This window comes from Chiloscyllium punctatum, chromosome 52 (assembly GCF_047496795.1).
Source record: "Chiloscyllium punctatum isolate Juve2018m chromosome 52, sChiPun1.3, whole genome shotgun sequence".
In the NCBI taxonomy this organism is placed as follows: domain Eukaryota; kingdom Metazoa; phylum Chordata; class Chondrichthyes; order Orectolobiformes; family Hemiscylliidae; genus Chiloscyllium; species Chiloscyllium punctatum.
Window position 1 is genome coordinate 38145399 of NC_092790.1, and position 23551 is coordinate 38168949.

At 43.5% G+C, this 23551-nt stretch overlaps 1 non-coding gene across 1 annotated transcript; it reads left to right on the plus strand.

Moving 5' to 3' along the window:
* Positions 1–17115: 17115 nt before the first annotated feature.
* trnas-gcu (transfer RNA serine (anticodon GCU)) lies at positions 17116–17197 on the plus strand. The gene has a single exon. It is a non-coding gene; the product is annotated as a tRNA-Ser (tRNA).
* The last annotated feature ends 6354 nt before the right edge of the window (positions 17198–23551 follow it).

Here is a 23551-nt window from a genome sequence, read left to right on the forward strand (position 1 = left end):
AAAAAAACTGTTCTAACTGTCAAAATAACACAACAGTGCATTGTTTGGAAAATTGCACTGAATGTTTACAATACATCGACCTCTCGCTTAAGACTGCAGCACGCTTCCGCTGAGCCAATCTGCAATGCGGGTTAATGCTATTGTTGTATCTTAATAATCTCATAACCGGAGACAAATATGCCCTTCCTCCCCGACTTTGACCAGGAGAACTCCCAGTCTCGGAATTTCATGCCATTCTGTACCATCATAGAAGGACAATGTGCTCACCGATCGCATTACTGGTGTGATAGATAGCTTCACGTGTTCATTTCCATCCCAATTTCCAGTTTGATCTTTGCAGCCCATTGATTCTGGGTGGAGGAATTGGGATTATGTGATCCACTGCAGAAATGGGTACTTCCTTCTGTGGGGAAGCTCGTGAGGCAACAATTGTGAAACCACATTGCTGATGAAACATACATTTCAACAATATCCTGCAGTATCCCTTGAGAATTTGATGTTTTGTAAAAATCTATCACCTTCAGTCTTCAACATGCAGTACTCGATGGATCTTCCTCAGCCTCTTGAAACATCCAATTTGAATATACAGCCAATTCTGAGTTCCAACATGTCTATTATTGCTCGCCATATAGTCCTGTTGTGTCTCTCCATTCTTCCTAACATGTCCTATGTTTCTGTCGTTACTGCTCTTTTCAAACACGCATCTCTGCATGGCCCAGTGATCGTATAATGTTCAGTGTTTTGCGTTGTGGCCCCAGTAACCTCGTTAGAATCCGAGTTACGGCATGTAACCTTCTCCCCTTTTTAACTCCTTGTGGTACATGCCAACGAAACACAGAAATGAATTAATTGATTTTACATGAAAACTTTCTCTAACATTAATGATTTTTCATCAATCCCTTCTCTCATACATCTCTGTGAGGTAAATATCAGAATTCAGACTCACCCATTCTTGGAGACTTCTCTCCCTCCCACAATCACTGACCTCCTTTAAGCTCCCCCTCCTATTTCCCTTACAATCATTTTCACATTGAACCCTGTTCAGTCTGTGCTGCTGCGCTCGCTGTTGCTGGATGAACGTGCCACAATCATACCAGTACAACCTTCAGACCAGTCAATCCATTTCGATACTGTGGTTTTGAGATCAATGGTCAAGTAACAGTTTTTAATGACATGGATCAGATATTATTGGAACTTCAGACTCAGGAAAAGAACACAGGGCAGCTCTGAGGAAAAGAAACTTTTTTTCCAAAAAGACCTTTTTCTGGAGACTTCCACATCATTTATTTCACTTGCTCAATCGGCTCTATGTAGACTATTTCGTGCAGTTCTGCAATCATATTAGCACTGGAAATGATGCAGGGATGATTTGCCAGGACGTTGTCTGGGTAGAAGAGCTCCTGTTATGAAGAGAGATTGATAGACTGGATAGACTGAGAGCAGAAGAGATCGAGAGAAGACATGATTGAGATATAAAAAATAATCAGGGATACGGATGGCGTGGACTGAAATAAAGGTTTCCTTATAATGGAGAGATCACTCACGGGGTAATAGATTTAAGAACAGAGGAGGGAAGATTTGAGTGAATGCGCAGACAAACGTTTTGAAACGGCGAGTGGTTGAAAGGAACTCAGTGCATGCAAAGGTTGGAGAGGCAGAAATCCTCATAACTTTCCGAAGTATTTAGATGTGAATTTTTGATGACAAGACATACAAGGCAGTCGGTCAAGTGATTTAAAAAAAGAGTTCGGATAGTTAATCGATTATTGATTTCCAGTACTGATACATAGGCTTCTTTTTGCATAGAACTCCAGGGTAATACCACTGCCTGTCACCGCGTGAGATTGGGTTCAATTCGCATCCGGGATGGGCGCTTACAGATTGGGAGGGCTAAGAGGCCAGAAACCCGCATTCGATTCCAGACTGATGTGACTGACTGTGTGGAATTTGCACGCTCCTTTTCTCTCTCTTCCGTGTGGGTTTCCTCTGATTGCTCCGATTCTTTCTCACTGTCCAAAGGTGTGCACGTCAGGTAGATGGCAAACAAAACCTGAATGGACTGTATAATCAAAGACAAAGTCAAAGTCAAAAGTGGGAATTGCAGCTCAGGGAAAACAGAATGACCATTTGGGGTCAACATTCCTTGGAACAGTTTTTGATTTGCAATGTTAACTCTGATTTCTCTCCACCGATGCTGCCTGACCCGCTGAGCTTTTGAAAATATTTCTTTCTTTGTAGCTGGATCAATGATGCGGGTTTAGAAAGATCGGCAGGGGAGTGTGAATCTCTTCGGCGGCACAGAGCAGACTCAATTGGCCAAATGGTTTCGGTCTGCATTGTGTCTAATTCCATCAACTCTGATTCTATAAGTTTTGTCCTTTTTTTAGGCTTTGGTATTTCACATCTCCCCTGAAATGTGGTTTGCAGAACAGGACAATCGCCAAACCGTTACCACCCGCTGCCTGGAAGAGGAACGCCTCATATTCTGCCTTGGGACCCTGTAACAATACGGGATAAATCATCTTCAATTCCCCTTCCCCCACATTATCACAGTCCGAAGCATCCAACTCAGCACCACCCTCCGGACCTATTAATCTTTTCCCCCTCTGAGTTATCACTTTCTCCCCCGCCTCCATCCAATTATCACTTTCCCAGCTACCTTCCCCCCAACCCCAACTTCCGCCCATTTATCTCTCCGCCCCCCCAACACGTCTCATTCCTGTTGAAAGGCTTATGCCAGAAGCGTCGGTTCTCCTGCTCCTCGGATGCTGCCTGACCTGCTGTACTTTTCTCGCACGACAATCTCGTCATGGCGAAGATAAATTAGCTTAGCTCAGGCTCTTTATCTGAGAGCGGAGAAGAGTGAGTGAGGAAGAGATGGAGGTGTACATTAAGGGGATAGATACATGTTATAGGAATAAATTTGTTATGGGAAGTGTTTACAAACATAGATCTATGTTAAACGCAAGGGGGAGGATAATCAGAGGAGATATAAGAAGAACATTTTCATTCTGAGAGTGTTGTATCATTAGAACTCACTATTTGAACGAGTGGTAAAGCTATGAGTCATCAAAACACTTCAGGAGTACTTAGCCGAATACTTGAGAAGCTAGAGCACACATGGATAAGGACCAGATACTGGAAAGTGGGACGAAGACGAACAGCTATCTGATCAAATGTCCGAACACCGTACGGAAAGTACGGAGCATGAAAGCATGGGAAGGGTAAAAGCATGGATACTACTGTCGATCTGTTACAAGGGGTCTGTGGAATGCTACACGAGTCAAAAGGTCACTGTGGCTGGATGGGATAAGCATAGTGGAATGCTCCTCCACCAATTAGCAGAGTCAAACTGGGGCTGAACGGATACTGTGACAGGCTGAGATCATAGCAATTAGTAACGTCAACCTTGCCAGCTAAATATCATCATTGCAGGTTGGGACAAGTCGTCACAATAAATATTTAGGACTTGACTTTAAATATTTAATTGATAGTTGCGTCAGCCTGCTTGAAACCTTTGTAGCAGAAAAAAAGACATTAAATATCTAATCAGCTTGGGACAGGAAAACATTGTGGTAGATGGGGTAGCTAAAAATCTAATCATGACAAGTTAGTCTGGGCTGGAAGATCACTGCAGCAGATGTGGCAGTAAAATACATAATCGTGACAATAGAAAAACCCTATTGGCAGAAGTAGAGCGATAATGGTTTATTGTATACCTGGAGTGAAATAATTCTGACTAACACAGTTGGGCATCCTGGTAAGCTAACAAAAATATAATTTTAAAAAGGCTATAAAGAGCCACGGATCCTGAGTTTCGGGGTCGTTCAAGAATTTGCTTTCTGTGTGGCACGGCTTTTTGTCTGCTCATAAAAGATCTACTCCTTGAAGAACTCTCCGCATCTCCTGGAGATTTATTACATTTTCTCCACGACAACCACAACTTTGGGTACAGTAAAATTATGGCTAGCGCGGCTCGGTGGTGCAATGAAAAGCGCGTTAGATTTCTACAGCATTGTTAACATTGCTATACAAAGTTTGTTGTTTTGGGTTTCACCAGAATCGGCGTTCAGATATCAGCTGAATCAATTATTATTCTTTTGATTCATCGTTAATTCCCGTCGTCTGGGGTTCTTGAAATTGCTGTTTACCACAGAAATTTCCTGACCTCCTTGTTGGTGAGTTTCAACGGAATCATATCAATTGAAGCATGATCAGACCAGAATCAACTGCTAACCCACGAAACCTACAAAATTCGTGCAGAAACCCACTGTCTCTAAACGCATATTCCAGTCCAATAGTTTCACAGGCATTATCGATTGCTTAAATGTCTTTCTCCCTTTGGGCGACAGGCTGTTGTGGATAGACCGGGGAAAGATATTGATGTATTTGGTTAGTCATGACAATGTCAAATGGTGGGGTAGGACCGGTGTTTGGAATAGCGTCCTCCTGTTCCTCTCTGTCAGTGCTGTTTCTGACAGAGGGTTTTCAACAATAACATATTGAAATGTGAATCTACACCCACAGAGTATCAAGGTCCTCCCATTTACCCAACCGCTCTCACAGCCAGAATGGAGAGCTCCTATTGCAGCTTTCGATCAGACAATCTAGGATTCACCCAGGCGCTCTGTCAGACTGCATGCTCCTTCACACAGGTTTCTCACTGAACACATAGAGCAAGCAAACGTGGGGATTCAGGGACAGATTACCCCTCTGATTTGCTGCACTTCTGGACACGAAGACGTACATGAATTTCTGACATTCTGAGTCTTCCTGTGCATTCTTCCGACTTTACAATTTAAACTGGAATTGAATGTATTCTTGCGTCACACTCCTACATCCTCGGTATTCATGGAAACCGTGAAACGTGTTCATGGATGTAGGAATGGTGGAGATTATTGCTAAATGCAGTGTGTTTCATGTGACCAGTATGAACTTTTAGAAGGAAGTTGCGAAGTTTTATCGATTCGAATTGAAGCCGATCGAAGGAAAGGTCTGGCGACAGCGGCAATGTAACATTGTCTGTAAAAAACGCAGGAACCAACGGAAACCCATTTTTCAATGAAGTCTATTTTGCATATTTTTATGTGTCCCCTTCCTGAGCCTGATGCTTCAATAATCACAGGTCCATGTCAGTTTCACCTTGTCTGCGTTAGCATTAATTTCAGAACCACAGCAAAAGTAGGGCAGTTGAGTTAAAGTTCCTAGGACATGTGACCAGCTTGCTTGTCTGCAGCTTCAGTCACGCAATTGTTTAGCGCCTGCTACTTAAAGGTGCGTAAAATGCAACGGTTGTGAGTTGAATGCTTATCTAAAGATGCTGTTACTGACATTGACAAGGGATTATTAGGGCATCATACGCAGTTGAAATCAATATTGAGTAAAGTAGCATTTATTTGAAAACTCCAGTTTCACATTTCTGTCAATTATTATCTGCAAAGCTACAGATATTCCCCAGTTGAATATCCATCTGTGGATAGGGAAACAGAGGTGAAATTTTAGCTTAATGACTTTTCTCAAATCGCTCAGCCTGCACTGGATTACATTCTGGGAAAGTCTAATTAACTCATTTCATATCATTCCATTTCCTGCAAACACGCAGTTCATTATCCAATCGAAAGTATTAGATTTATCTCTTTGGGGAGTTTGAATGTTGTCAGTAACTCTGACAAAGGCATAACAAGTAGGTTTGCTGTTGGGAGGAGCAGAGGGTGCAAACTTAAATAAGGTCGACTCTTGTCACCGGGGTCTTTAAGCGGAGATAAGTGAGTATTAAATGGACTCACTCTCCTTTCGAGTGATTGTGACCAAATGTTCAAGGCAACAAATGGCAATGATAATGATGTTTTCCATCTACAGGCCAAATCTTACTCACTAGAGGCACCATAGTATTACAGATCAGGAGAGCAGAGTAGATGATGATCCTTATGCAAACCTGAGACAGTGAGAGAATTACTCCCATGCTGTTGGTCTCACTTTTCACATAACTAGTTAGTCAGTGGACTGAGCTAACAGACTTCCATTCAATGCAGAAATAAACCAAACAGCTCAGTGTATTTACAATATATAATATTTCATGTAGAATAAACTGCAACACCTATCAACGCCAGCAGCTCTTCTTATACGTAGCATTTTCAAATGCAGGTATTATGCAATTTCTTTCCGATGAATGTTATCCACTTCAAGAGTATGTCCCTTTTGCCTCGCCATCCAGGCAGCCCAGAATCTCTATCGTTGTTAAATTCACTCCTTGTGTGTCTGCACGCGACCTTTGAACTATAATGAAATCAGCTCCTAAAATGTATTTATTTCTGAAAATTCATCTCCGATTTCAATAATTCTCAGAATAAAAAAGAAAAATCTGCTCCAACCATCTTCATCATTCCCCGTTGGTTTTGAAACTCCACCCTTTAGTTTCCACTCACTTAAACGAAGGAAGTTCCCTCAGATTTACTCTTACCAACGTCACTTTAGCTGGATCACCTCCCTTCAGACACAACGAAGTCTTTCCTGATTTCTCCCGCATGGTTCTTTATCTGTCCCACCTTCCCATTAAATCTGCTCTTTCCTTTTCTAGTGGTGTTATCTCAAAGAAACCGTCATGTCTGTCTTTTTTATCGACTTTGTATCAAGTGAACACTGACCGTGTCCTTCCTAACGTCTTTATATTCCAGTAAACTCTACCGTGTCTTTCACCATGCCTTTATATCCCAGTAAATTTCATCCTGAGAAAGGATGCTGGGTCCAATTCAAAGCATGAAAACTCACCACTAAGCTGTGCAATCTTATTACCGTCACAGGAGAGGTGGAAGTAATTTCAGTTACAGCTGAATCGATTGGCTGCAGCAGCATCGGGTCAAATCCCAGTCAGATACATGACTGTTGTTCTTATATTTATTTCTTCTCTACGTGTGCTGAGTAACACAGTGAGGGATCAATTACTGTTGTCAGACATACATGTAGGGGCCTATTAAATACTGAAGCTGTGAGATGCGAACAGTTTTTATTAACATAGACCATTCGAATCTCAGGCTCAGGAATTTGACAGAGAGCGAATTTGAGCAAAAGTTGAGCCGGGTGTTTACCCCATGACGTAACACGAGTTTCTGCGGTTGCTTTGTTGTTCACCTCATTTGTGTGTTTTGCATCATTGAGGATTTTGAAGTTGTCCCCTCTATACAAAAGGCCCGTACTTTTGCAACATTGTACAAAAGATGCAGTACAAGAATAGCCGATGCTGATTCAACGAGGTAAAAACAATGACTGCAGATGCTGGAAACCAGATTCTGGATTAGTGGTGCTGGAAGAACACAGCAGTTCAGGCAACATCCAAGTAGCTTCGAAATCGACATTTTGGGCAAAAGTCCTTCATCAGGAATAAAGGAATGAAGGGCTTTTGCCCGAAACGTCGATTTCGAAGCTACTTGGATGCTGCCTGAACTGCTGTGCTCTTCCAGCACCACTAATTCCGATGCTGATTCAGTCTACTTATCCAAATATTGACCCCTGGAAACAGGACTGTGCACTCTCCTCGAGTCTGGAAAACAACTTCCTCACAGATAATGTTACATTCCCGCTCTCATGGCTCTTTTCATTCCATCGGCTTCTGTTTTGCTTGGAATCGGATTCAATACATCTTGTCACTGTGTCATTTCTTTCCATGTGGTCAGATCTTGTGAACAGTGGGATTGTATATGCTGGAATCAGTCGAGGCTGTCCGCTCTCCCACATCCAATTTATCCCCAGGTTGTGTTAAGATGATGATCTAAATCGCGTCCTTCTCTTTCCTGTCACTCTGGGATGATGTGAGCTGTGAAATCTATGATCTGAACTGAAGGCAACGTGGAAATCACATCAGCTGCGTGAGCGACAGGATTTGGTGCATTAATATCCCATGCTAATTCAGACAGCAGAAGCCTCCCCGTGACTTCGAGAAGCACAGACACTGTTCCTGAATAATGGGGAGAGATTCACTCTTTGCTCACAGTTCTGCATTTTCTATCTGTCTCAGATCGCATTATTTGGACAAGGGTTCCCAAAAGAAGATGATTTCTTGTGCATGCACGATCTCACTTTTCTACACCTTTCCAGAATTTCTATACTTCCCACTCCCAGCTGACCCCTACTCCGCTGTACAAACCCGTGTTTAATGAGGGAGCTGAAGACCGCGTTCAAGCTGTTCTCCACCAACACTACGTGACAATGGCAGCTGAGTTCGTCCAGTTCTCAATGAAGACCGCCCTGTTCCGGGAAAGCAGCTAGCACAGCCTCCTGGGAGAAGCGAGTCAGAATGGAAAGGAGCTGTTATGAAAACTCGGTGCTTCTTTCACTCTGAAACAGCAGAAATAGCAAAAAAAAATCACCTGGTTTATGATTACCACGTCTGGCGCCGTTCTCGCTTGTTTGTCTCGGGTGTGATATTGCCTCAGTCAGGTGACATACGTGTGAGAGGTCTCGGGTTCACCTTGCAGATGAGCCTTGGAATTTTGCACACTACTTCATTTTTGACTGAGAAGATATGATTTCGATGAGATCGAGTTCAGATTAAGATTCCAAAGCTTGAAACCATACACAAGCAAGTTCAAAAACCGTTTCTTCTCGGCCGGTGCTGCTCTGAGAAATGAATTGTCTAACTTGAAATAATGCTGATCTTGCCAATTTGGATTTTGCTGAGCGCACGTATTATACTAAGTAACCTGAATTCCCGAGTCTGGTCAAATTTTGCTTTTCTCACGCTGTGATCTGCATGTCCTTGATTACTCTGATCCGCCTTTACCTTTCGCAAACAACGCTTTCCACTGTACTTAGGTCCATGTGACAATCAATCAATCAAAACACAGTCATTTCCTCATTGCGTGGAGCCAGCAGAGCGAAGGTGGGCTGCATGGACTCTGTCTGCAGTGTGGCACATTTTGTGATCCTGATTAAAATTACAATTAAAACAGCAGCATTGGGGAAGTTACACAGTAGTTATATTGACGCAGCTGGGACACATCTGTGAAACAGCGTATCACACAATAACAGTGAAGATCTTTTGACGTCATCCTCGTAGGGACATGCTACAAAAACCTGAAGACTGCGTGAAACTGCTGTGGTCAGCGATAACAGAGCGGCCCAGAGGGATCGAGGTGGGCGCATAATCCAGAAATTAATGAATGAAAAGCATCCTCTGCTCGATTACAATTCCAGCTTTCAGTGTATGTACTGCCACTGCCAGTATTTTGCTATAACAGTGCTCCGTTCTTCGTATTACATATTGATGTGCCTTTTGCGTCCTTATACTGAATGGTATCTGAAATAGATAGACCCGCCACATTTATACATTTGAGGAAACACACGTTTGAAGTTATGAAAGATTTTTTTGCTGTTCTCCATCGGTCTGTTATGACCTGATTTGCAAAGTCACTTGCCTGAGCTGGGAATACACTGGCGAAGTTGAGAGAAATCAGTTGTGGCGTGGACCGTGCACATGACGCCTTGCAGTTATTCCCCACACTGTGTCACACAGCAGGGTTCTCCGGTGAAATGAACAGCCGTGAATGACATGTGGTTCAGTCTGTTGGAGACAGCATTTCCAGACAGACACAGTTCCCTATTATTAGGACAAGCAGCACTGATGATGAATAACCTCAGAGAGAAGCAAGCGATAGAGATTTGCCGTGGACTCGATGGGCTGAACGGCTTCTGTCGGCACGTGAATGGCGTCACACGTCTCTGCCGTCCCTCTGTCTGGCTCTGACAGAGTGGCTGAGGGTGAAATAATGGCTCGCTTTTAATCCTCCCTTCTGCTTTGGACTGTCTGCAGCCCCGCAGCTCCTGGTTGTGGGGATGGTTCTCAGTGAGTGAGGGTTTCATTCGGAGTCACTTCATCTGGGACAGTTGGGACTCAGATCTTAACTGATGCCTGATTGCAGCAAAGAAACCGACTCCTGTGAAACAAAAGCCTTTCTGCTGGATTGTTCTGTGAAGATTGATTCTGAACATCAAATGGGCAGCACAAAAATGCACTGATTTGAATTTTACTGAGGGAAGAGAGTCCACAGCCCATTTCTGTCTTTCCCTCCAGCTCAGCACCTTTCTCTCTCTCTCAAATAAATGATATTTGGAAAAAGATCGCAATCAAAGTTGCTAGGTTCCAGCGGCCCTCTTGCACCTGGCTGTGCCCGTAAGAGGAAGCTTCAGAGCATATCCGTTTTACATCCCCTCATAATGCCTGAAAGTGGAGGGGAATGGCTGAATACTCTGCCAATAGAGACAGCTCAGTCCCCGAGGATGGGATAAACAGCACCGTCCCGGTGGGGACATTCTGCAGATCAGACACAGTCCACTTTATCATTCAGATCATACCAGAGTGAGAACGCTCGAGAAGGCCAATCGGTCACTCGTACCTGTGCCAACTCGGGAGTTGCAAAAGATTGGTGAAAGTGGAAAGTGGATTTGTTCATGTTTCAAGTGTTTCCGTGAAGCTGGAAGCAGAAGAAGATAGACAGTGAAGCGATTGAGATCTGACTAAAGGAGCAGCAAATAAGTTGGATAGTGCAGAGGAGAGCTTTGAAGTATTGAGTTCTGGTTAATGGGACGATCATGCTTTTACTCGGCCACGCTGCTACAGAAGAAACTATGTCAGTGTCTCTCAGCATTGTGATGTCACAGGCAAAAGACGCCGTTACACTGCAGGGAATTCATTTTTCCAATGTGAGGGCAGTCCATATGTAAAGGTGTAGCTTATATATCGAATCCTTTCACATAAATAATTCCACTGCACCTCAGTGTGTTGTATTGTCTCCTTTCCACTTTACCTGTCATTGTGCCTACACTGAAGTTGATTTTCTCCTTGTGCGAGTCTTTTACAATCTGGGTGATGTGATGCAGTTGTACTGACCCATTTTCTGGCAGAATTTTCCACTTCACTTCAGCCCGCCCTAACTTCGCTATCTGATACTATTCCAGTTGTTTAGGTGTTAAGTGCTCATCCCAGATCCAGCCTGCCCTCACCCAAAATAAATGGAAAAATCAGTTACAGTGTGATCACTGATATCGAAGGATATCCTCATTCCAAGGTCATTGATAATTCCAAGGATAAAGTTAGGGCTGCAGCTGCTGGAGATCAGAGTTGATGCTGGAGATCAGTGTGATGCTGGAAAAGCACAGCAGATCAGGTAGCATCCGAGGAGCAGGAGAATTCAAGTTTCAGGCTTAAGCCCTTCATCAGGAATAAGGCTTGTGAGTCGGTGCTGAGAGATAAATGGAAGTGGTGTGTGGTTGAGGGGAAATAGCTGGAAAGCAATAGATGGATGAATAGGAGGGAGAATATAAGAGGTCAGAAGTGGCAGTGATGGAATGGGTCGAGAGGGCGGTGGCGAGTTGAAGGCTTATGCTTGGGGGAAATGAGGAAACTGTTCGAATTCACATTTATCCCGCGTGGTGTAAGGGTCCCAAGCCGGAATGTGTGGCATTCCTCCTCCAGGCATTGGGTGGGTAACGGTTTATCCGTGGCGGAGGTCCAGTACCTGCGAGCCTTTGATTGGGGAGGAGGGGGAGTTGAAGTGTTCAGCCACGGGACGCTGAAGTTGGTGGGTGCGGGTGTCCCAGAGATGTTCTCTGAAATGATCTGCAAGAAGGTATCCTGTCTCCCTGATGTAGAGAAGAACACACTGGGTGCAACGGATGCAGTAGATGACATTGGTATTTGTACAGGTGAATTTCCAACGGATGTGGAACGATCCCTTCGGGACTTGGTTGGAGATGAGAGTTGTGTGGGTGCTAGTTTCACCCTCACTTTGGTGGCAGTCAAAGGTGCCAGGAGAAGGTTATGTGCTGGTGGGGGGAAGTGTCTTCCTCAAGAGGGGGTCGTGGAGGGAGTGGTCTTTCTGGAGTGCTGGCAGAGCTGGGTAGCGAAATATATCTCCGGTGGTGGCGTCTGTTTGGAGGTGGCATCAGTGGCAGAATATGATGCGTTTTATGCGGAGGTTGGTGGGGTGGAAGGTGAGCACCAGGAAGTTCTTTTCTTGTTGCGTTGACAGGCATGGGGTTCAAGGGTGGTGGTGCGTGAAGTGGAGGTGATGCACTGGAGGGCATTGTCAACTAACGTGGAAAGGCAATTTGTGACCGTGGAGGAAGGAGACCAACTGGGTCTTTCTGAGGTGCAATTGGTCATCCGGGGGAACAGATGTGGTGTAAGCGGAGGAATTGGGAATAAGGAATGTCGTTTTTACACGAGATAGAGTTGGAGGAGATGTAGTCTAGATACCTTTGGGAGTCGGTGGGCTTGCAGTATATGTCTTTAATTAGTCAGTCGCCAGAGACGGTGATGGAGAGGTCGAGGAAGGCGAAGGAAGTTGCCAAGATGATCCAGATAAATTTGAGGTTGGTGTGGAAGGTTTTGGTAAAGTTGGTGAGCTATTGAACCTCTTCGTTGGAGCACCAAGTGGCGCCAATACATTCATCAATGTAACGTAGGAATAGGTGTAGGATGGTGTAACTGTGAAAGATGGACAGTTACGCTTATCTGACAAACACGCAGGCATAGCTAGGTCCTATGTGGGTGCCCATGACAACCAGTGTCGATGGAGGAAGTGGGAGATTTGGAAAGTGAAGTTGTTGATTGTGAGGACCAGTTCAGTCAAGTGGGTGAGGATGTTGGTGGAAGGGTACCTGTTGGGATGGTGTGAGATTAAGAAATGGAAGGCTTGCAGACTTCTGTCATGGTAGATGGATTTGTACAGGGACTGGATGACCATGGTGAATATCGCGTGTTGAGGGCCAGGGAAATGAAATTCCTGAAGGAGGTGAAGTGCATAGGGGTGTCACGAATGTAAGTGGGCATTTCCTGAACTGGGGAGAGAGGATTGTGTCGAGGTAGAAAGAGATTATTCGGATGGTACAGGTGCAGGATAAGACTGGGGCAGTCAGGTTTTTGAATCTTAGGAAGGAGGTAGAATCGGGGAGTGCGCGGTTCACGGACAATGAGGTTGAAGGTTGTGGATGGGAGATGCCCAGAGGTGATGAGATTGTGGTTGGTCTGGGAGATGATGGTTTGGTGAGGGGAGGAGAGTTTGTGATCGTGGTCTGTAGGAGGAGGTGTCTGCGAGTTGGTACCTGGCTTCAGCTTTGTTCCTCTGCCCGACTCACAAGCCTAATTCCTGATGAATGGCTTATGCCTAAATCGTCCATTCTCCTGCTCCTCAGATGTTGCCTGACCTGCTGTGCTTTTCCAGTACAACACTCTCCACTCATTCATTATTGCTGTCTCATTTCACTACCAGGTCCACGCTGTTTGTTTGATTCTACTGAGCACTGTTCTCATGGACTGTGACAAAATCTGCCAATCTGAAACAAAAACAGAAATTGCTGTAAAATCACAGGTGGGCTGGCAGCATCTGTGCAGATGAATCACAGTTAACGTTTCACATCCATTGGGTCCGTCTCTCCACAGATGCTGCCAGACGTCCTGAAATATTCCAGCAACGTCTGTTTTTGTTTGATTTTCAACATCAGCAATTTTTTCGTTTTTGTTTTCTTGTTTTCTGCCAAATATGTTTTGGCTAAAGATTACGTTAAATGTTTTAAATATGACTGTGATGGAACGGCCAGATTCCACCAGCCGGCTCCTTTTATTTGTTTCACGTGACCAATGCCTTTCCGCTTGGTCACCGCGCCCGACAGCTGCACTGCATTTAAATTGACAAAATTGTGGCATTCTCTCGGATTGGTAATCAGGAGCGAGATTGATTGAAATTTTTGAAAACTTAAGATAAACAGATAAAATACGGGATATAAAACGGGAAAATGAAAGGCAAAGAGAGAACGGCGAATGACAATTTTTGACAAAACTGAAATATAATTGCTCAAGAATCAGAAAGTGCTTTCATTCACAAACATACCATAATATGGAATGTAATTTTTGGGACAACCAATGCAAGTAGATCTTAGCAAAATCTTAGTTTTAAAGTCTTGCTGCAACTGTTTCGGTTATAATGAACGCACACATGGAATTCAGTGCTGTAATGATCTCCTAAAATGGAAAAGGAAATCCTTGCCTTCCAGGATACATGGGGAATGTTCACTGATTCATCCCAATAATGGCAGGACTGTCGTCTGGATGCGTATGAGTAAAATCTTTCAATGTTCCATGGAGCTTCGAATGAGTGGTGAAGGGAATGTCTCCATTCACAAATTAATCATTCAGTAGAATTCAGTATAGGGACCCATGAAATGATGAACAAATTGAACAAGAACATGGACATACGATACACAATAGCTACGACCATTACGATGTGAAAACTGTTGATTTCAGATCCACGATGTCCTTTGGTGATGGCATTTCCTGTCCAGAACCAGTCTGCACTGGAATGACAGGAGACACACTATGAAGTATTTGAACTTCAGTCACCTTTAGAAATAGCTGAGACTGACTCCGGACACGGGGATATGGAGATGTTGGCCTTACAAACCTTTCAGACATTCCGTGGAAGAATAAAGGAAGTGATAGATAATTTTCGTCTCCATGGAGACGATGTTCATGAACTGGATAGATAGTAATTTACCTTATTGGAGTTTATAAATAGAGACGTCGTATTTAAAAAAGCAAAGAGTTCATAGTGTAACTGTAAAATCTTTAGGTCACACTCAGTGGAAGCATTGTGTGTAATCCTTGTCCTCATTCTCCACCAAAAGCATATAAAGAAGTGAGAAAGGGCACAGACGCTGTTTCCTGGATAGCAAGATATTAGAAAGCCAAGTGACGTTGTTTACTAAGACATAAGAATATCAGAAAAGATACAACCGGTTTCATCGGGATGATAGAAAGAATGACGGAGTTTATTCACGAGATTTGGAAATGCCGGAGCAAAAACACGCAAGTTTGATGTAAACAAATGAGATTTTCACATAACGCGAGGTTTGAATGAGTAAATCGGGGAAAGTCCCTCTTTCGAGTGAATCAATAACTATCGTTTGAGCTTGAAAACTATTAGGGAATGATTAAGAAAAGTTTGGATGAGAGCTTCTTCCACTCAATAGAGTTATTTAAATCGTGAACGACTTTACAGAAGTAAAACGTAGAAGCTGACTTCAGAGTGGTTTAAAAGATACACGAACAAACGTACAAGGAGAGAATTTACCATTGAGTGAAAGTCAGTATGGTTGCGTAACAATTTCGAATTTGTTGACTTCAGACACAAAGATATTTCATGAACACGTACAACTGAATAAGACTGAGTATAACAAGTTCATGGATTGGTAAGGTGTGGCGTATTATTCAAGGTGAAACTCGGTAAATGGAGCTGATGTCCTAAATTACTGCAGACAGAAGTTATATCCTAATGACTAGGAATTGAATCGTCACTTGGAGATGCAACACCGTCCTTTAAAGATTTGACCACATTCACATGATGTTATGTACATTTCGTACATTCTTAACTCCTCCCAAGAAATCCACCAAGAAGACTGGGTCCTTTTGTATTGTTAACCCTCTGTACTTCTCTGCAGCACGCCAGTTAAGATAAAATATGCTCACACCAAAATTCAGTTCAATACAATATTCAAACGGTCCTATGTGATTTCTTTTTTTATTATTGCAACAACCTTTGTGAGTTTGTAACAAACTGTGTAACATGAAACCAGTTCAACATCTATTTTCCCAGAATTTAAAGCAGTGCACATGGGAAACGTTATCCATCTGGTGAAAAATCACCTTCGGCTCTCTCTCCACATATGTCTCTTCACGTTTTAGATACTTGCAGTATGTTTGTTGATCAAGGAGTCATTATCCAGAAGAGGTTGTTTCTCAATCCACAAACACGGGTATTTTCCCATAAACTTGGCTTTGCTCAATATCACCTTCTGTCCGTACCCCTCAACACGAGGACAAATTAAAGCTGCTCCATGTGAGGCTCAAAATTAAAACTTCGGCACAGCACAGCTCACTATACTGGAACAGAGATACCGTGCACTGGTCACCTTCAGCACAGGAGCAACACATTAATGCTTACCTCCACATTCCTGGGTTTACTTTAACGTTTGGGAAACCGAGTTTCTCTGATTCCATGGCTAGTAAACGGGGATTATATGATCATCTTCACCAGTGGTTCTGTCCCCGCGTGAGGAAAGTGGTGAGTTACTCATTGTAAAGATGGGTAGATTGATGAAATGTACAATTTCATCTTTTGCCTTCATTAACTCATGAGCTTTTTATTTTGTTTTGCATCTGTAGAAATCTTAAAATCTTCATCTTGAACAGACTCAATGACAGTTCTTCATTGTGTCTCTGGCAGCAAATTTCATAGTGCAAACTCCCTCTGAATCCTTCCACCGCATTCCGCTGTTTGGGAAGTGTTCCTGTTGTGGGAAATGCACTCCCCCGTCTGTCACCTGCTGCTCCCATCATGCGCACTGGCACTGCACTCATTTTCCTTCTGACACTTGCTCACTGTGTTCCTGTGATTATACAGTGACTTGGTGTCACACGGCCCAGGAAAATGATACACATCAAGGTTTTTGCATTGTTGAGTTCAATTGTCAGTTTAGCCATATTTTGGATTTTGAAATTGTCTGTTCTGTACACACGTGCGTGTCAAAAACATCTGAGCGGAAGTTAGGTCTTCGGAATAATGACATTGAGCACTATGCACTCTCCTCCAGTCTGGAAAACAATTCCTGACAGGCAGTTGAATAGACAATAGACAGCAGGTGCAGGAGTAGGCCATTCTGCCCTTCGAGCCAGCACCACCATTCATTATGATCATGGCTGAACATCCACAATCTGTATCCTGTTCCTGCCTTATCCTCATAACCCTTGATTCCACTATCGTTAAGAGCTCTATCCAACTCTTTATTGTAAGAACACCTCCTGCTGTCTCGGGTTCTTCATTCCGTTGACTTCAAATTTCACAGAATTCAACTGACCTTGTTACATAGTCATTTCCTCATTTTTGTTCAGAAAAATGTGTGCACAGTGTGACAGTGGGAGTGCACTTGCCCCACAACCCAGGGGTCAGACCATCGTCTTGGACTGTGTTGTTTCTCATTTCACCAACACCAGGGAGAAACATCTGCTGCTCTGCATAATTTACGAAATTCAATTATTCATAAGGTCATAGCTTTTCGAGCGTCTGTGACGAGGTGGCCGAGAGGTTAAGGAGATGGACTGCTAATCTATTGTGCTCTGCACCCGTGGGTTCGAATCCCACTCTCGTCGCTGTCATTAACGGCTTTCAATGGTGCTGTTTTCAACTGTTGCATTAAAACTGGAGCTCCAACGGTCAGTTTATATGCTTTGTCGCTATTACAAAATCGCAAGGAATAGTTTGTGCCGTTTGACGAAACTGCATTGAAATGGAGGTTGCTTTGGGATAATGAAACGAAACGCGATTTTTTTTTTTCATTACAAGCTGCTGTGAACGTTTTTTCGTATGAAAGACATCCAGGAAAATCAAATACCGAGAGCTGCGAAGTGAATGTTTATGCAAAGGGATTCTTAATGAATGTTTTGTCAGATGAAATCTGGAGGAGGTTGAGTAGAAGTAATTCATCCTGGTGAGAAGAGAACAGCGAAACAGCACAAAATAATGGAGATATTTCAAAGGGGCAGGGTGTGGGTTTAGGGGCACAGAGAACTGGGTGTAAACGCACAGTGGAGAATTGCCGCTGTGGGTGCCGTGCATGCGCACGGAGAGACTTACACATTGGTCTCGCCCTCGCCCCTTGCTCTCGCCATTGATGAATGCTGGACATAAGGCACAGATAAACACAAGATGTGGGAAGCAAGCTCCTTCTCGTTATGCACACACTGGATGCTTCACATTGAACTATGAACAACTGGAGAAATCAGCATGTTACCTATAGGGAGTGAAACTAAAGTGTGGATCAATAACCGTAAGATTCATGCAACATAAACATGAAAAATGATTTAAAATATAGGGTGTAGGGTTGCTCACTAAGCTGTAACTTTGATATCCAGACGTTTCATTACTTGGCTAAGTAACATCATCATCAGTGGCGACCTCCAATTGAAGCAAAGCTGTTGTCTCCTGCTTTCTATTTATATTTTTCTCCTCGATGGGGTTCCTGGGGTTTGTGGTGATGTCATTTCCTGTTCGTTTTCTGAGGGGTTGATAGATGGCATCTCGATCTAAGTGTTTGTTTATGGCATTGTGGTTGACGTGCCAGGCCTCTAGGAATTCTCTGGCATGTCTTTGCTTAGCCTGTTCCAGGATAGATGTGTTGTCCCAGTCGAAATAGTGGTATTTTTAATCCGTGTGTAGGGCTACGAAGGAGAGAAGGTTGTGGTTTTTTGTGGCTAGCTGGTGTTCGTATATCCTGATGGCTAACTTTCTTCCTGTTTGTCTTACATAGTGTTGGTGGCAGTCATTGCATGGAACTTTGTAGATGACGTTGGTTTTGTCCTTGGGTTGTACTGGGTCTTTTAAGTTGGTTTTTGTTTGAGAGTGTTGGTGGGTTTGTGTACTACTAGGATTCCGAGGGGTCTGAATAGTCTGGCTGTAATTTCTGAAACTTCTTCGATGTATGGTAAGGTGGTTAGGGGTTCTGGCTGTGTTTGGTCTGCTTGTCGTGGTTTGTTCTTGAGGAATCTGCGAACTGTATTTTTGAGTATCTGTTCTTCTCGAATACATTGTAAAGGTGGTTTTCCTCTGTTTTCCGAAGTTCGTCTGTGCTGCAGTGTGTGGTGGCTCGTTGGAATAGTGTTCTGATACAGCTTCGTTTGTGTGTGTTGGGATGGTTGCTGGTGTAGTTAAGTATTTGGTCAGTGTTTGTTGGTTTTCTGTATACATAGGTTTGTAGTTCTCCGTTGTCCTTTCTTTCTACTGTGACGTTCAGGAATGCGAGTTTGTTGTCGGTTTCTTCCTCCTTGGTGAACTTTATGCCTGTGAAGGTGTTGCTGATGATGTCAAATGTCTCTTCTATCTTGTTTTGTTTTGTGATGACAAAGGTGTCATCTACGTAGCGGACCCAGATTTTTGGTTTGATTGTTGGTAGGGCTGTTTGTTCTAGACTTTGCATAACCGCCTCTGCTATGAATCCTGATAGCGGAGATCTCATGGGTGTGCTGTTGGTTTGTTTGTAGATATGTTGTTGAAAGTGAAGTGGGTGGTGAGGCACAGGTCCACTAGCTTCATGATGTTTTCGTTGGTAATGTGATTGATGGTTGTTGGTGCGTCTGTGATGGTCTCTTCTAAAAGTGTGGTAAATGTTTCCTTTGCCAGGTCGATGTTGATGAAGGTGAACAGTGCTGTTATGTCGAATGAGATCGTTGCTTCTTCTTCCTCTATTTTGGTGTTTTTGATGATTTTTCGGAACTCCTGGGTGGAGTGGATGGAGTGCTGTGACTCTTCTATGAGGCATTCAGTCTTGCGTGTAGTCCTTTGGCCCGTATGTAAGTTGGTGTTCCGGGTCATGAGACTATGGGTCTGAGGGGGGCCTCCTGGTTTATGGATTCTTGGTAGTCCGATTCGACTTGGGAAACACCTTGATCCTGGGACAGTCTAAGCAAAGACATGCCAGAAAATTGCCAAAGGCCTGGCACTCCAACCACAACGCCATAAACAAGCACATAGATCTACATGCCATCTATCAACCCCGCAGAAAACAAACCGGAAATGACATCACCACAAACCGCAGGAACCCCATCCAGGAGAAAGATATAAATAGAAAGCAAGAGACAACAGCTTCCCTTCACATGGAGGTCGCCACTGATGGTGTTACCTAGCCAGGTAATGAAACGTCTGGATATCATACCTACAGCTCAGCGAGCAAACCTACACCTTAAACCTCAACTTGAGTTACAAACCTTCACAATCCTTGCGATTTAAAGTGTCTATACGCATATCAGTAATAGACTTTTTGATATAATACCCGTCTGGTTGAAAGAAGAAGACACCACATTTCAAGATGGATGACAACGTTACCAATGTTGTTTTGAAATTGAAATCTTTTTGATCATTTTACGCAGTGAACAAGTTCATTTTAAATAATGCAAACTACATTCTCTCACCTGGAATAAAAGTGTGTTTTGAATACAAACATTGTTCTTGTTAACTCGCAGTTAATCAACATGAAAAATAGGATGTAATTTTTATTAAGCATACATCAATTAGCACCATTATCTTACTTCGGATGGACTGCAGTATGCACATGCGAAATAAGGTTTAAGAAAGAATGACTTTTGGAAATAATGATTTGGTGGTGACTAAAAATAATATTCGGTTCTCATGATGTGGTTATTCCACCATTGGTCCAGTGGTGGGGATGTTCAGTGGGCAGTATTTCTATGATGGTATAGAAGTATGTGAGCTGCCAGGGATGGGATCTCCCACTTCATTTGGAGCAGCGTCTTTTGACGTGGACCAGAGAGCGTTGTGACATCAGTCTGGGAGTTCCAACCACTCCTGGAGCAGCTTCAGTTGACATGGAGCAGCAGGGAGCATTGGAACATCCGAATGCAAGATCTAACCATATTTGGAGCAGCTTCAGTTGACATGGAGCAAGGAGCTTTGCGAGATCCGCCTGGGAGTTCCACTCTCACCTGGAGCAGCTTTTAATGACATGTAGCAGCAGGGAGCATTGGGACATCAGAGTGATACATCCAACCTCAACTAGACTGCTTCTATTGATATGGAGGAGGGAACATTGGGACATCAGACTGGGAGCTCCAACCTCACAAGGATCAACGTTTAATGACATATAGCAGCTGGTAGCATTGGGATATCAGAGTGGTAGGTCTAGCCTGAGCTGCACCACTTCTACTAACATGGAGCAAGGAGCATTGGGACATCAGACTGGGAGCTCCAACCACACAAGGACCAGCTTTTAGTGACATGTAACAGCTGGGAGCATTGGGACATCAGAGTGGTAGGTCTAAACTCAACTGCACCACTGGTAATGACATGGAACAGGGAGCATTGGGACATCAAACTGGGAGGTCCAACTTCAAGTAAAGCAGCTTCTATTGACATGGAGCAGCAAGGAGCATTGTAACGTCATGTTGGGAGCTCCAACATCACCTGGAGAAGCTTGTATTTACATGGAAGAGGAGGGAGCATTGGGATATTAGGCTGGGGGAAAGGATATTCAACTATTTTAATCTAAAGTAAAATATGGTTCGACACCTCATATGTTAATTGATTTATGAAGAATCTTTCCCGGGAAAATAATTAATTCTTTAGATAGTAAAGACAAGTCCTGCAAATATTCAACTCAGGAAAACGCATTGGTACAGAGAGAAATGGGAGTGATGCTTCATGTCTTTGTCTTTTCATTTCTGGCCGACTCTGCGCTGGATTACATCATCGGAAGGACGTTTTCACTCATTTCCTGCAAATTCCGACAGGTCATTAACGATATCTAAATATAAAAATTAATGGGAATATGCGATGTTATGATTAGGCTGGAGTTTACCTCAAATTATGGTGAAAACGCATCAAAGTCACTTGCAATTTCTAAGATCGGCAGTGACCTCATTGATTGGCTGATCAGATTGTGAATGCTCGTTGTTTTGAGGCCAAATTGAAGTGAATCATGATGGTGATTATCTTTGTTCTTTGTTCACCTTGTGACTGTTACTGTTATTGCTCATGTCCTTGTTAACACCAGAGCTCTGCAGCGTGTAAAATCTCGGCTGTGCATCTGGCCATTGGTGCAACCATTCGAAGAGCTGGCTCCGGATCAGGCAGTTGTAAGTTCGACTTTTACTTTGCACAAGCGCATTGTGGAGATTCATCACAAATCCAACCTAATCACTTTTCTTATGCTGTTGTGGATAATATTTGAAATTTTCATCTCCACGAATGAAAGTTCTTTCACTGTCTTCGATCAGTTAAACATTACCAAGAGCTATCAGAGTAAAAATCACACAGCACCAGATTGTATCGAACAGAGTTATTTGGAAGCACCAGTGTTCCATGCACTGCTTCGTCATCAGGTGTTTGTCAACTGTTGGAATCTAAAATGGCTTTGTGTGATTATTAAATGTATCCACCCCAGTCCAACACCAACACCTCCAAGTCATGGGTACCGTCGACACCACGAACGGATCGGTTAAAGTCCAAATGATCTTCCAAAACTTCGCGCATATTGACACACACACCAAGTTTCTGCAGAAAAACACCCACTTGATGAAGGAGCGGCTCTCCTAAAGCTCGTGCTTCCAAATAAACCTGCTGGACTCTGCCCTGATATTGTGTAATTTTTAACTTTGTCTACTCAACTCAAACACTGGCACTTCCATATCTTAGACAACACCAGTCATGTCCCACTGTTGTCAGAGAAGGCAATCCTGGAATATCCCAATACATTGCTCATGGGTACGTTTCGTTTTCAGAAACCAAAGCACTTAGTCGCTGCAGCTCCGATGGATGAAAAGCACAGAAAAGAAATAGCTGAGACTCAGTTTTGACATTATTTTGAAATTCTTTGGAAAGTGGAATCAGAGGAGAATGAAGGATTAACTGTCTGACTATGCAGAGAGAGGGAAGGCACTTTTCCCTTCTTTGATGAGCTGGGGTATTGACTGATCTAAGGCATGGAACAGATTCCTGGTAGAGCTGCGCTCTCTGCATCAGGAACAAGAAGTCCTGATTTCCTGAACGGTCATGAAACCCAGGGCACTCAGTTAAAGCGCTGAATACTAACCACTAGACCACCAGGGATGAGGGCAGAAGCAGTTGCACCGTTTCTTCATAACTCAGTTTTTGGAATTATGTCACTGCAGATATGTTTCCCCTCAAAAACGATTGAATTATCGAGTGTTTACAGCACAGAAATGGGTCCCTTCATCTCATTTCCCAGCACTTGGTCTGTAACCTTGTAAGCTCTGACGTTTCACCTGAATACGAATTTCTCTGGTACGTTTTAATCTCGTAAAACGCAATAAGTGGGATTAAAGATTGAGATGGGAACTGAACCCCATTTTTACCCATAGACTGAAGCACGCAGACACATTTCCCCAAGTGTGACACAGGCCTCGGGAGAAAACAAGGAGAAAGTAAGATTTCATCGACTGGTCTGATGTCGTCCCGCTTCAGAGATCAACACCAATGTCTGGTTACAGCAAAGAAAGGAAGCATTCAGCCCCTCCCGTCCCAGTGTTCTTTGCCCACTGTTTCCCCATTACTCTGTAGTTTATACTGCCTCACCTCGTTCTTGCTGCCAAACGTGATCACTGCTCACGCCCGCTATTTCCTGTCCTGCCAAACGGGTTGCCTCAAGTCCTTGGAATGAAAAACAGGAATCGCCTATTTCAAGCACTTTTCTAGTTTACAAGGACAGTTTTATCACCACTGAGCAAGCACATTGCCAGCTCAGAGAGAAGGTCTCATCCTTTAGAAACTGAAATGCAAAGATGATTGGATAGCCTCAGTATTGTAAACCAACCAACAAGACCGGAATAGGGCCGAGGAGATCACGCACAGAAGGATGGGTGAATAGAATGGCGAATCTCACGGTGTCCAGGGTGATGTTAACAGAAATCTTCCCTGGTAGTATAGTGATGAGGATTCAGTGACTTCACTGTCATGGCTTGTTAAAGGTTAACGTT